The sequence below is a fragment of the Arvicanthis niloticus genome, chromosome 17, assembly GCF_011762505.2.
Source record: "Arvicanthis niloticus isolate mArvNil1 chromosome 17, mArvNil1.pat.X, whole genome shotgun sequence".
NCBI classification, from domain to species: Eukaryota; Metazoa; Chordata; class Mammalia; order Rodentia; family Muridae; genus Arvicanthis; species Arvicanthis niloticus.
Genome location: NC_047674.1, coordinates 24240469 through 24252848, shown reverse-complemented (window position 1 = coordinate 24252848; position 12380 = coordinate 24240469). Strand labels below are relative to the sequence as shown.

Genomic DNA, 12380 nt, shown 5'->3' with positions numbered 1-12380 from the left:
ATGGATGGTTCACCAAAGGAACTCAACTTTCAGCCAGAAATGTTCTGACTTTGCCTCATACAGTGACACCCTGCTAATGGCCTTTTATAATCCTAGTTACTTTTTTAAAGAAGTCTCCCTATTCTCTGAGCAGGTGGATACCATGGGAAGGGCTGCCCATCAGTTACTCTGAACTCTAAAGTCCCTTTCCTCCCACTTTGGGATGTTCTACCATCACTAACAGTGTTGAAATAAATCCTAGGATAACTGGGTTTTTTTGGTAATTACAAATGGATTTATGAAGTGTGTCAAGATAGTGAAGGGCTTCTGATCTGATAAATCCTGAGAAAGAATCCAGGTTCAAAAGATGATTTTACCATATCTTTAATCCAAGGAAAGTTGATTCCATGGCTTGTCTGAAGTCTAGCTAAAATAGCTGAGCTGGACTGCCTAGCATCACCACTGGGAAAGGAGAATTCATATTCTAAAGCTGACATATGCTGAGGACTCTCCCTGATCTGAATAGAGAAAAGTATTCGTTCCTGAACTAACTTGCAATACTTTCCAGGCCCCAGTTCCTTTACAGCAACACTGTTATCCTCACCCCACTCCCACACTCCATGTTTGTTGTATTTTCTCTTACTTTTAGATTGCTAATGAAGGACATTGCTCCTTATCTCTGTCCTGATGTATGGCACAATATATGAGACAGAGAAACCTCTTCAGGTGCTGCCTGAGTCCTCTATCTCCTGCCTTGGGTGCAGTGGATGAGAAGGCATGAAGCTCAGACTCCTGGGGCAGGTGAGAATGGGGCAGCAAGCTCATTTATTCTTGGGGAGTGACCTTTATTCATGTTCCATTGGTTCCAAGCAAGCATGTCCTCCAAGTGGCAGTTCCCGATTGGCTGTCATTGTCTACATCACCAGGCTCTCAGGCAGGCTTCAGTTTGGCCCTCAAGTGAAAGTTATGTCTGCGGCTGTGTGGGCCCCACTCACTGTTTATGTGGAAGTGGCCATAGCCTTGTCAATGAGGCCTGCCATTTCTCCTACATTCGGGAACACTGGCTGAATGCCCATTTTCTTCATATGGTTGCTCAGATTACTTTGAAAGACTTGTTTTCCCAGTTTGAAATGTAGGCATGTTGATGCACTTCCTCACTGTATAGCTCTGCAAATCCAGGTTAGTGGATTCAAGAGAAGAAACTGTGAATGATTTTTTTAAGAAATGTCGTTTGAAGCTTGCCATTACATATCAAACTCTCACCCAACTTACAACCAAGTTGCTCAAAAGCAATGTGCTTTGAGATCTTTATGATTAGTCTGCTTACTAACAGTGTATTCAACCTGTTCAGAATTAATTGACCTTCAAGAAAAACAATGTATTCAATCTTACTATTCTTTGGCCTCCCTAACAAATGATTTGCTCGATTTTTCCTTAATGAGTCATGGATTCCTAGCTCAGAGCAATGTATTTGTGCAGAAGATGTAGGGGCTAGAATTATGACCATTTGCTGGAAGCAGTAAGGTTTGAACCTCTACCCTCAATGTTGAAAGCAATGTACAAGCATAGATTAACAATACCTGGTTGTGTTCGTGGGTGATATTCTGAGTTAATAGTGTCAAGAAACCTATTATTTTTCCTTTCATGAGACCTCTGTAAAAACTTAAGGCAGAAGTTCCGCATTCCTTTTCCACACCGCATTTGCTGTGCTGTTCAATAGAGTGGAGAGAATGGCCTGTGTTCAAGATATCAACTCAAAGGTCTTCAGACAAACCAATTAGATTCACTCTTGGGTAAATGACACCAATGGTCAGTTTCCTTTCTTACCATCTGTGGTATTCCCTCCAAGATGAGTTGGCCAAACAATCAAGTCCCTATGCTCTAGAGGAGTGTAGGAATTTGAGGTACTGCCTTTCATGGAAGCATTTCCTGTTTACCCACTAATCAAAGACTGAGCAATGGCATAGTATTATGTTTGAGGAACTCTGCTGGCTCCCAGAAACAGTAGTTAGATATGTTCCTTCATCCATGCTGTGTGTATGTATGGGGGTGGGGATTAATTATTTTAAAAATACTGGAAGGAACTCACAAGTAAGATTAATGGTTCAATGTTAGAAAGAGTCTGCTCTGTAGAATCTTGGGCTTGCATTCAAAATATTTGATCTGATACTATTAAGCAAATGATCATTAATATCAGTTGTGTTTGTTGTTAACAAACCCATATCAATGGAATGCATCTCCATAGGCATTGATAACAATGTCATGATTTCTTTTCCCTGTGAGCAAAAAAAAAATAAAAATGAAATCCTCTCAGAATCTACTATATGTAAATGGAAATTATACAGATGAAGAGCAAAAATATTTGATGTAACTGCCAGCGGCTACAGGAAACCGGGTTCACCTGAGAGGCTGGGAATGAAAGGGGAATGGAGGGCGAGAGAAGCATAGGGCTAAGACAACATATCAAGGCCCAAAGTTTAATATTTTGCTTTCACATATAAAGGGTAAGCCCCACCCCCCAGAGTCTCTTCTCAGTTCAGCCCAAGGGCTGGGTAAGGAGATAGTAGCCTGAAGGTGTCAAGGCAAGCTCAGCAGGTGGTCCATTCTTCTTAGCTCCTGTAGTAGACTTCAGGGTGCCAAGGCCAGCAATACAATGCATCCCATGTCCTGTTGTTTGGTCTAGTGTGGTAAATGACTTGCAGGCCTGCTTGGGCCTGGGGGAAGGGCACAGTTCCCCCCTTAATTTTTTAAGATGGCAGTGCCAATATCTGGACGGGGCACAATATTTCATCCCGTCTAGGGTCTAGAGTGGCCGGGCGACCGTGCCTGGCTTAGGTTGGCATTTATATTACTCTTATATTACTTTTTCTTTGAGGAAAACATACATAGCATATTGATGTATACCTCTGTCTTGGGTTTATAGGAGCTCAAAACACTCTTACCCATCATTGACTAACCGGCCATTATTGGCACACTCTTTAGACCAAGACAACATTCAGACCAAAGGACCTGTGGGCATGCACTAGATGCAATTCTTCACAGTGATGTGTATCTGCCATGATGAATAGTTGAGCTTGCTGAAATCGATCCTATGTGAGGGCAATCAATCTGCTTAAAATAAAAGGTTCAAAGGTTAAAAGCAACATGATTATCCAAGCAATGTAGAAAATAAGGTTGGAAGTGGGAGTATTCCAGTCTAATCCAACTGGTAATTAGCAGGGATCAGAAACAAGTCTAGCCACCAGGTAGGTGGCTTAATAAAAATTACTTACTCTCCAGTAAGAGTGGAGACTGTTAAATCAAGTTAAATCAGCTGGCTGATTAAGATTTTGAGCCATCTTCATCATTAGAATCATAATTATTAGACTCAAGATCTGTGTCCACTTGACAGACCAGTCTTTTAGGCAGCCATCAGACTCTATTCTCTTTTTCTGAAAAATGTAGACTGACTCATGACCCCAAATTAAAAAAAGGATCAGGAACACACCAAGTATTAGTTAACGGGTCTCTCCACAAGACCCTGGCAAATGAGCTAGAAGTAACTGGATGCCAGTGGCAATCTGCTGCAGACTGACCTTTAGCATCAGTTTGCAGAAAATTTAAAACAAGACAAAAGCAAGGTATGCTTTTGGTGAACTTGGGGGGTATAATTCCCCCTTTCTAGTTTAAAACAAGCCAATTTTTAAAAGTGCGATGTGCACATTCAACAATTCCTTGTCCCATTGGGTTATAAGGAATTCCAGTTTTATGTTCAATGCTAAATTCCTTACAAAATGATTTAAAGTTGTTTCCAGTATAGTCTGGCCCATTGTCCGTTTTGAGGACTTTAGGTAATTCCATAGCATTAAAGGCTTGTAAGCAACGATCAGTTACATTTTTAGAGGCTTCTCCTGAATGTAGAGAAGCAAAAAGGAATCCTGAGCAAGTGTCAATACAGATATGTATATATTTCGATTTTCCAAATTCTGCATAATGAGTTACATCCATTTGTCAAATATGATTGGGCATAAGGCCTCTTGGATTAATGCCTAAATGGGGAGCCAGAGATAAAGTAAGGCAGTTAGGACATTGTTTAACAATCATTCTAGCCTGCTCCTTAGTGATCTTATGTCGGAGCCGTAAAGTATGAATAGAAAGATGAAATTTATTATGATCTCGTCTAGCCAAAGCAACAGGATCCAAAATTAAGGCTTCTCCTATTAAAGCTCTGTCAATACTATCATTGCCTGAAGCTAAAGAAAGGAAGGCCAGAATGAGCTCTTGTATGGCCAATATAAAAGGCATTTTTCCTGGTAAGAATGAGGTTTTGTAGTCATGAAAACAAAGATCCGGCTGGAGTATTAAACTGCAATACACCACAAGTTTCTAACAAGGTTGCAGACTGAGCCACATATAGGCTATCAGTAAAAACATTAAAAGCATCATTTACAGATTGAAAAACATTTAGAACTGCTGTCAGTTCTGCTAGTTGAGCAGAGAGTCTAGGTGTTTCTATGACTACTTGTTGATTATTTAAGAGATACCCTGCTTGTCCTTTAGAGAATCCATCAGTAAAAATTAAAAGAGCATCATGTAGAGACTGCAAAGAAGTCATGTTAGGAAATATAACCTCATGTACATTTAAAAACTGTATCAATTTATCTGGAGGATAATGATTGTCTATAATGCCATTAAATCCTATTTGAGCAAGCAACCAATCTGTACTATGCTGCTTTAACCAAGTATTCTGATCTGCATTAAAAGGCTGAATAATGACATCTGGCTCTTTGCCAAAACTGATTACATATAAGTCTTCAAGGCTTAACACCATTATGAAAAATTTGAAGATATTGAGAACAAGTTTTTGCAATTTAACTTGCATACTTTCTAGAAATGACAAATTGTTGTCTTAAACTATTACCCTTTTGATGTTGTAAAGAATAAGACTGTATGGCCAATTATTTTTGAGAGGCCTATAATCTGCCTAGTATACAAATCTGCTCTGGCATTGTCCTGGGGTTCAGGCAATCCAATGAGCTTTTAAATGTCTTATAAAGTTAAGAAACAGTACATGTTTCTTAAATTAAGCTTTATTTTTTATAAATAACTATAAAATTTGAGAATTAGCAATATCTAAAAAAGGAACAATTTTAAGCAATTATAAATCATGAGCCATATACTGGCTATGAGTATATAAACTGAAAGCTTGATTTTTTTTTTTTTTTTTTTTTTTTTTTTTTAGCATTTCAAACAGTGGCTACAACATATAATTTAATTATTTGTGTTGAAGCAGGGGAAACTTAACAAAATAAACATGTGATTTAATTACATATACTGTCTTTTTTAATAGATGAGGCATCTGTAAATATAGTAAATATAGCAAACATTTTTTCTATGGGCTGTATGTGTGGTAAATTTTAGGAACTATAAAAGCATGTATTGAGAAAAATTGTAACAACTTGTCTTTTGGATAATGATCATCAAATTTGCCTAAAAAGTTTGCCATGTAATAGGCCAAATATCATTATTTTTTAATAACCAATTTAATTGCTATTTGGAATGAGGAATAAACCTTTTATCCAAAATGTTTTTAGGATTCTATCTTATAATCTTGTGTTAACACAATAATAATTTTATACTAGGACGTTCAAACTTCATTTGTAGATGAAGAAAGATAAATCCACATTAATGGTTTCTTTTGTCAAAGGACTGCTGTGGGCATATGAGTAGTAGTAACACAAACAGCCAACAATTTTTTATAGTCTAAATAATTTATCTGTTGATAACTAACAACTTACTCTACTTTCAGCAAAGCTATCTCTCCTTTATAGTTAATTTTCAAGGGGAATTAGGACTTGTATCCCCTTAAGAATATCAAACAGAGGTTCAAATTCTCCTACGGTAAGCTTAAGATGAGGTTTTAGCCAATTAATATCACTTAACAACTTTTGAAAATCATTAAACGCAAATCAAAATTAAAAGCAAACCATTTTCTTTCTGCATGTACACTCACAAGCCAGAAGAGGGCACTAGATCCCACCACAAATGGTTGTGAGCCACCATGTGGTTGCTGGGAATTCAATTTTTATACTTTTAGTTATGAGTCTAGTCTTTAACTGATGAGCCATCTCTCTAGCCCCAACTATCTATTTTTATTAGAATTTTCTGTGTCACAATCTGTTTAGGATATAACTGAAAATATTGAAAAGATACTGCCTTTGAATCTTTTTTGGAGCAACAAGTACTCCAAAAATTTTAAAGCTAGTTATATTGGAGAAAAGGCTTGCAGAAAAATTTCTTTAGAGAGATCAGCTAATAAAGTATCACACAATGAATAACATACACTAAAAGATTCAAACTCTTAAATTCTAGTATCAAAGCAACAACAACAACTATATATATATATATATATATATATATATATATATATATATATATATATACAATTACAACCATTCTTTGAGGCAAACATTTCTAACAATATCGCTTCATGGGCTCTCAAAAATTATGAATAAATTTACTGAATGCAAACCTCCCACTTTTACCAGAAATGTAAAGGAATAGTATAAAAACATCTTCTAGATCTATAATAATTCTATATGTATTTACTGGAATGGCAGCTGGAGTAGGCAAGTCAGGCTGTATAAATCTTAAATTTGAACTTTGTTTTGGATTAACTCAATAACCAATCTGTTTTAGCTGAGTGAGAGTATCAGATTAAGGCCAAGATGAAGGCAAACTTGTCCTCTAAATATTGTTACATAACTTAAGATTAGGTCTCTTGTTAGTAATAAATTGAATCTGATATACATTAGAGGAACCAAAAGCGTCTCATTTTTGACAACTTTGGAAGGAAGCAGACACAAAGGAACAAAACAAATTGAACATTTTTTTTTTCTTTGTCAGCAGGTACAGTTGTAACTCCTGGCCCATAAACTCTTTGTTGTGAATGTCTTTGGGTCTTAGATTTACTCCTCCTCCCCAGCAAGAAACACCTTTCTAGGAGCTGGTCGTGAAGACACAGGACAAAAGGAATGTTCAGCACCTAAACTTCTGCTGAGCTCAGTCTGCATTGTTCTTAATCACGGCCTGTTTTCTGAGGCCTGAACTGTACTGCAAGTTTTTTTTAAGCTTTAATTTAACTCTATGTGCTGTATCTTTTTTTCTATAAACATGGGCAAATCAAAAAATCCCAAACTCACAATTGAACTGTCAACTGTAGCCATTAGCCAGTGGAATATTGACAGTTTAAATATATATTTACGCTTCATTTGCAACATTAGAGTATAACCATAAATTTGAGAAACAAAACCAATTTTTAAGCAATCTGTTTTCTCTAAAATCAACACCAAGTAATTACCTTTATGTTACAAGGTTTTTCTGCCAGTTCTTATATATGAATGCATGATAGTGTAGCTTTTAATATCTCACTAAAGAGGCATTGTTTTTAAATCTTATCTGTATACATCTGGTCTCTGAATGACTCCAACCCTGAGTTACCAATCTTAAGCCAACTTTTTGTTACCAAGGTTGTATATTTTTTTAATCATATCCAATAACTTAGAGGCCCATAATCTATAACCAAGGCATGTAGAACATATTTGTATCTTAAAACCAATCAGAAACAAAAATGAAGTTACAACACATCTTATATATTTAGACCAAAAAAATTTTCTTGTTTTTTCTAGCTATAATTTCAAGATAAAAGGACCTTGTCACAGAAATTTTTTATGACAAACAACTCTTAGCTTCCTTAAGGAATCTAAAAACCTGCTGGTCCCTTTAAAAGCAGCTTATATCAACAATCGACTTTTAGAAAGGCTTTTCCAGCTCAGCTTGGCTCTTAGCTACAGGTGTTAAGAAAACTTAGCTGCTGCTCCACGTATTAAGACTGCCTTTGAAACCAAATTGAACTAGACCAAGGGTTGGATCAAGCAATTTTAACAATCTTTTGAACATCAAACATAGAACACTGATCATTTAGACAATGAAACAAAAAACAGACAACTGAGACACCATAGACATTGGCGTGCCAAGGACAAACAAACAAGGAAGGCAGACTTATGTATACTGCCCAGTGCTCTGCCTCTTTTAGTTTTCCAATTCTTTTTAACCCTGCTCCTCTTGCATGAAGCAGCTCTTGGGCTGCGGGCGAATGCTGAATATTCTCCTATTCCCGAATCACTGTCATCTCCTAGATGAGCTTGTGTTGGGTCAATGCTCACTCAATCTAGACCTGTATCCACCTTAAACACACTTATTGCAAACACAGCCATAACTTAGCTAGCATCGATGCTGTTCGTTGTTTACCAAGCGCTCCGGATACTCTGCTTTTTCTTCCATTTTCCATGGAGCTCCACCAAGACAGTGTTCCTCAGCTGGTCTTCCATTCCCAGGTTCCATGGGTAGGCGCCATTGTGTAGCCACCAGCGGCTACGGGAAACCGGGTTCACCTGAGAGGAAGGCTGGGAATGAAAGGGGAATGGAGGGTAAGAGAAGCTTGGGGCCAAGACAACGTATTCCGATGAAGGCCCGAAGTTTAATATTTTGCTTTCACATATAAAGGGTAAGCCCCACCCCCCAGAGTCTCTTCTCAGTTCAGCCCAGGGGCTGGGTAAGGAGATAGTAGCCTGAAGGTGTCAAGGCAAGCTCAGCAGGCAGTCCATTCTTAGCCTCTGTAGTAAACTGCAGGGTGCCAACGCTAGCAATGCAATGCATCCCATGTCCTGTTGTTTGGTCTAGTGTGGTAAATGACTTGCAGGCCTGCTCGGGCCTGGGGGAAGGGCACAATTTGAGGTTTTGTTGGTATAAAAGTAATAAGCTTAAAGATTAACATATGGGGATATTGTAGCTTCCTGTTGAAGTTGGTCAAGGTGATCGAAAACACTTTAGGTACATGTAAAGGTGAGGAATTTATGAAATATTGAAAGAAATCAGCCATGTCAGATCACTGAATTGAAAGAACAAGAATGATAATAAAAAATGAGTACTGAAAGTTGCAGAGAGAAATCTAAAAGTTTAATCCTATTTGAAAAAGAATTCAGGAAATTCTGAATAAAATGTGCTACAACACTCAATATTTATAAGGAAAATGAAGGGTGTCATCTCATATAGTCTAGATTTCTCAGGTTACCTGTTTCCTAGGTTGAAATCAACTCCTGATCTCATATTATCTATTTCATCTGTGGATGAACTTACACTCTCTAAGGTAGACACAGTAACCACAGCAATTTGTACTCCAAAAAATAGTACACTTTTTTTTCTTTCCCCACATCCATAGAAGCATTTGCTATCATTAAAAAAAAAATCATAGCCATTTTTCTTGGAGCAGTGTGAAATTTCAATGTAGATATTTATCTAATTAATAAGCATGTGTAACTCTTTATTTTTATGTTATTTATATGTATGTATGTATGTATGTATGTATGTATGTGTGTATGTTTGGCCTATACATTTGTCTGTGCAACATGTATGTGTATCTTGCCTGTAGACACCAGAAGTGGGCATCATATATCCAAGTCTTTAGTTAAAGGCAAGGTACATAGTCACATAGGTTCTGGTAGTGGAGCCTGTAGTATGTGGAAGCATACCCAGGGTTTTTAACCAATGTACCATCTCTCCAGATCTTATATTGCAATGTTTATGCTTTTATTTTTTAAAGCTATGAGTTTTATTGCATGTCTTTAAAAAACAAAAAGTGAAACTTGAAGAGACTGTTTTCTGCTATGAAGCAGGCACATTAGTCAAATAATTCAGGAACAAGGAAATTTTTTTATTAATCGAAAATTAGTTAATGATCTCATTGCTCCCACAGACCAAATATCCCAGGCTTATCTGGAGTGCTGAAACAACACTAGCTGCAGTCTCCCTTCCCCCATTTCTACATCTCTCATGATTTCCACAGACAATCCCCTGCTGGCCTCATTTTCCTGCCTACTCATCTCTGTTTTGCACCACCCTATTGAGGCATACATCTCTGCTCAAGACATGTCTGCCAGAAGACCAGGTAACTGGCCAGCAGATTGTGTCAGCTCTCTCTGTTGCCATTGACAACAATCCTTCAGGATTGTCCAGAGCAGTGCAATATATCACCAACTTCTGCATCCCTAAATCCCTAACCACAACCTGATGGATCACATGGTCTCCATCCTTCTACCTTCGCTGCATCACAGCAATGAAAAACAGCATGTATCCCCTGTGAACACACCAGCCAAATAGGCCAGTAAATCAGGAAACACATAGCCATCTTACTAGCTGAAAATACATAGAGGTGGAAAATAAGACAAACCAAAAACACCTACACAACAAAGACAAACTAAGAATCAGCACTTCTATGTAAAATCAAACAGATACTTAGTGACACCCAGTGTAAGAACAGCCTATAACATCCAGGACAATAAGTCACCACTACAGCCAAGTTGTCCTATCATAGCAGACCACGAATATTCCAACGTAGCTGAAATACAAGGAAAAATCCTTCAACTAATTATTGAAAATGATAGATGTTGTGAACCAGGATTTTCAGAAACAAATACTATATGTTAATATATAATAAAAAAAATAGCAACTGTAGGAAAAGTAAAAGGCCCTCAAAGAAATTCAAAACATCAGAAATTGGAAGAAATCTATACATTTGTTCAGAAAATGAAAACAATGAGGGAAAGAAACAAATAAAAATGTATAAGCCCTGAAAATGGAAATAGAATCAATAAGGAAAACTCAAAGTGGAGGAATTCTAGAGATAAAGAATGTAAGAATTCAAACGGACTGGATTTACAGACAGTGGTATTTGGTCACATGAGTAATAGAAATGTAGCCTGAGCTACCTGGAAAAGTATATAACATACTAAACTATGGAAGTATCTCTCTAGATCCTATGTTGGATAATTCATTCATTCATTCACTCATTCATTCATTCATTTTTGAGTTTTAAGACAATAAGCATTATAACTTTTTGGCATGAACATATTATTACTTATTGTCTTTAATTACACATCCCTATCCAAGCTCTGAGAGCTCCTCCCCTATCCCTCATCCTTTATCCCCTTCTCCTCTGAGAGAGTGCCACCCCCAGACATGCCCATTCCCTGGAGCAACAGGTCTCTATAGCCAGACAGGGTAGTCCTCTGCTATACATGTGCCAGGGGCCTGTGGCTATCCCGTGTATGTTTATTAGTTTATGGCTTAGACTCTGGGAGCTCCCAGGGGTACAGGCTAGTTGACACTGAAGATCTTCCTGTGGAGTTTCCATCCCTTTGAGCTTCTTCAATCCTTCCCCTATCTCTTCCATATTAGTTCTCAACCTCAGTCCAATGGTTGTCTAAAAGTATCTACATCTGTCTCAGTCAGCTGGTGGTAGAGCCTTCAAGAGGACAGCCATGATAGGCTCCTGTCTACAAGCAAAACATAGCAGCAGTCATAATGTCAGGGTTTGGTGTCCACCTAAAGAATGGAACCCAAGTAGGACCAATTATTGGTCAGCCATTTTTTTTTCAAGCTCTGCTCCATTTTTATACTTACATTTCTACTATGCAGGAACAATTTCGGTCAGAAAATTTGAAGATGGTTTGTGACCCATCCCTTCACTGGGGGCCCTGTCTGTATACTGGAGATGGTCTCTTCAAGTTCAATTTCTCCAGTGTTGGGCACTTCAGCTAAGGTTACCCACATTGAGTCCCAGGAGCCTCCTCCATACCAGGTCTCTGGGAATTCCTAGTGAATGCCCAACTTAGTGACCTGTGGCAACAGAATATTTTCACTTATTCTCCTGGGCCTCTGGGACTTCTGTCTCCCCCATACCTAATCCTGCCACCATTTTCCTCTCCCCTCTCAGACCCAGTCAGTCCCTTTATACCTCCCTTTGCCGTTCAGGATTACTTTGTTCCCCTTTAAATATGATTGGAGCATCTTCACATAGTCCTTTCTTGTTTACCTTCTTTGGATCTGTGAGGTATATCATACATATTTTGTTCATCTTTCCAATACCCATGCATCAGTGAGTACATACCATGCATATCATTTTGTGACTAGGTTACCTTACTCAGGATGGTATTTTTTTTCCCCTTTTATTGGTTATTTTATTTACTTACATTTCAAATTTTATCCCCCTTCTTAGTTTCCCTTCCACAATACCTCTATTCCTTCTCCCCCCCACCCCCATGTCTATGAAGGTTTTACCCAACCCACCTACCCACTCACACCTTAGCGCCCCCCCGCGCCCCCCCCCCCCCCCCCCGCATTCCCCTATGCTGGGTCATTGAGCCGCCACAGAACTAAGAGGCTCCAATTCCATTGATGTCAGATAAGGCAGTTGTCTGCTAAATATACAGCTGGAGCTATAGGTGCCTCCATGAGTACTCTTTGGTTGGTGGTTTAGTCCTTGGGATCTCTGGGGGGGGGGGGTCTGGTTGGTTGATATTGTT

At 38.3% G+C, this 12380-nt stretch overlaps 1 long non-coding RNA gene across 1 annotated transcript; it reads right to left on the bottom strand.

Annotated features, from left to right (window-relative positions):
• Positions 1 to 2442: 2442 nt before the first annotated feature.
• On the bottom strand, positions 2443 to 12090 carry LOC143434830 (uncharacterized). The gene is made up of 2 exons (XR_013104629.1): positions 8269 to 12090; positions 2443 to 3087 (listed from the first exon to the last, which is right to left on the bottom strand). It is a non-coding gene; the product is annotated as an uncharacterized LOC143434830 (long non-coding RNA).
• Between the last annotated feature and the right edge of the window lie 290 nt (positions 12091 to 12380).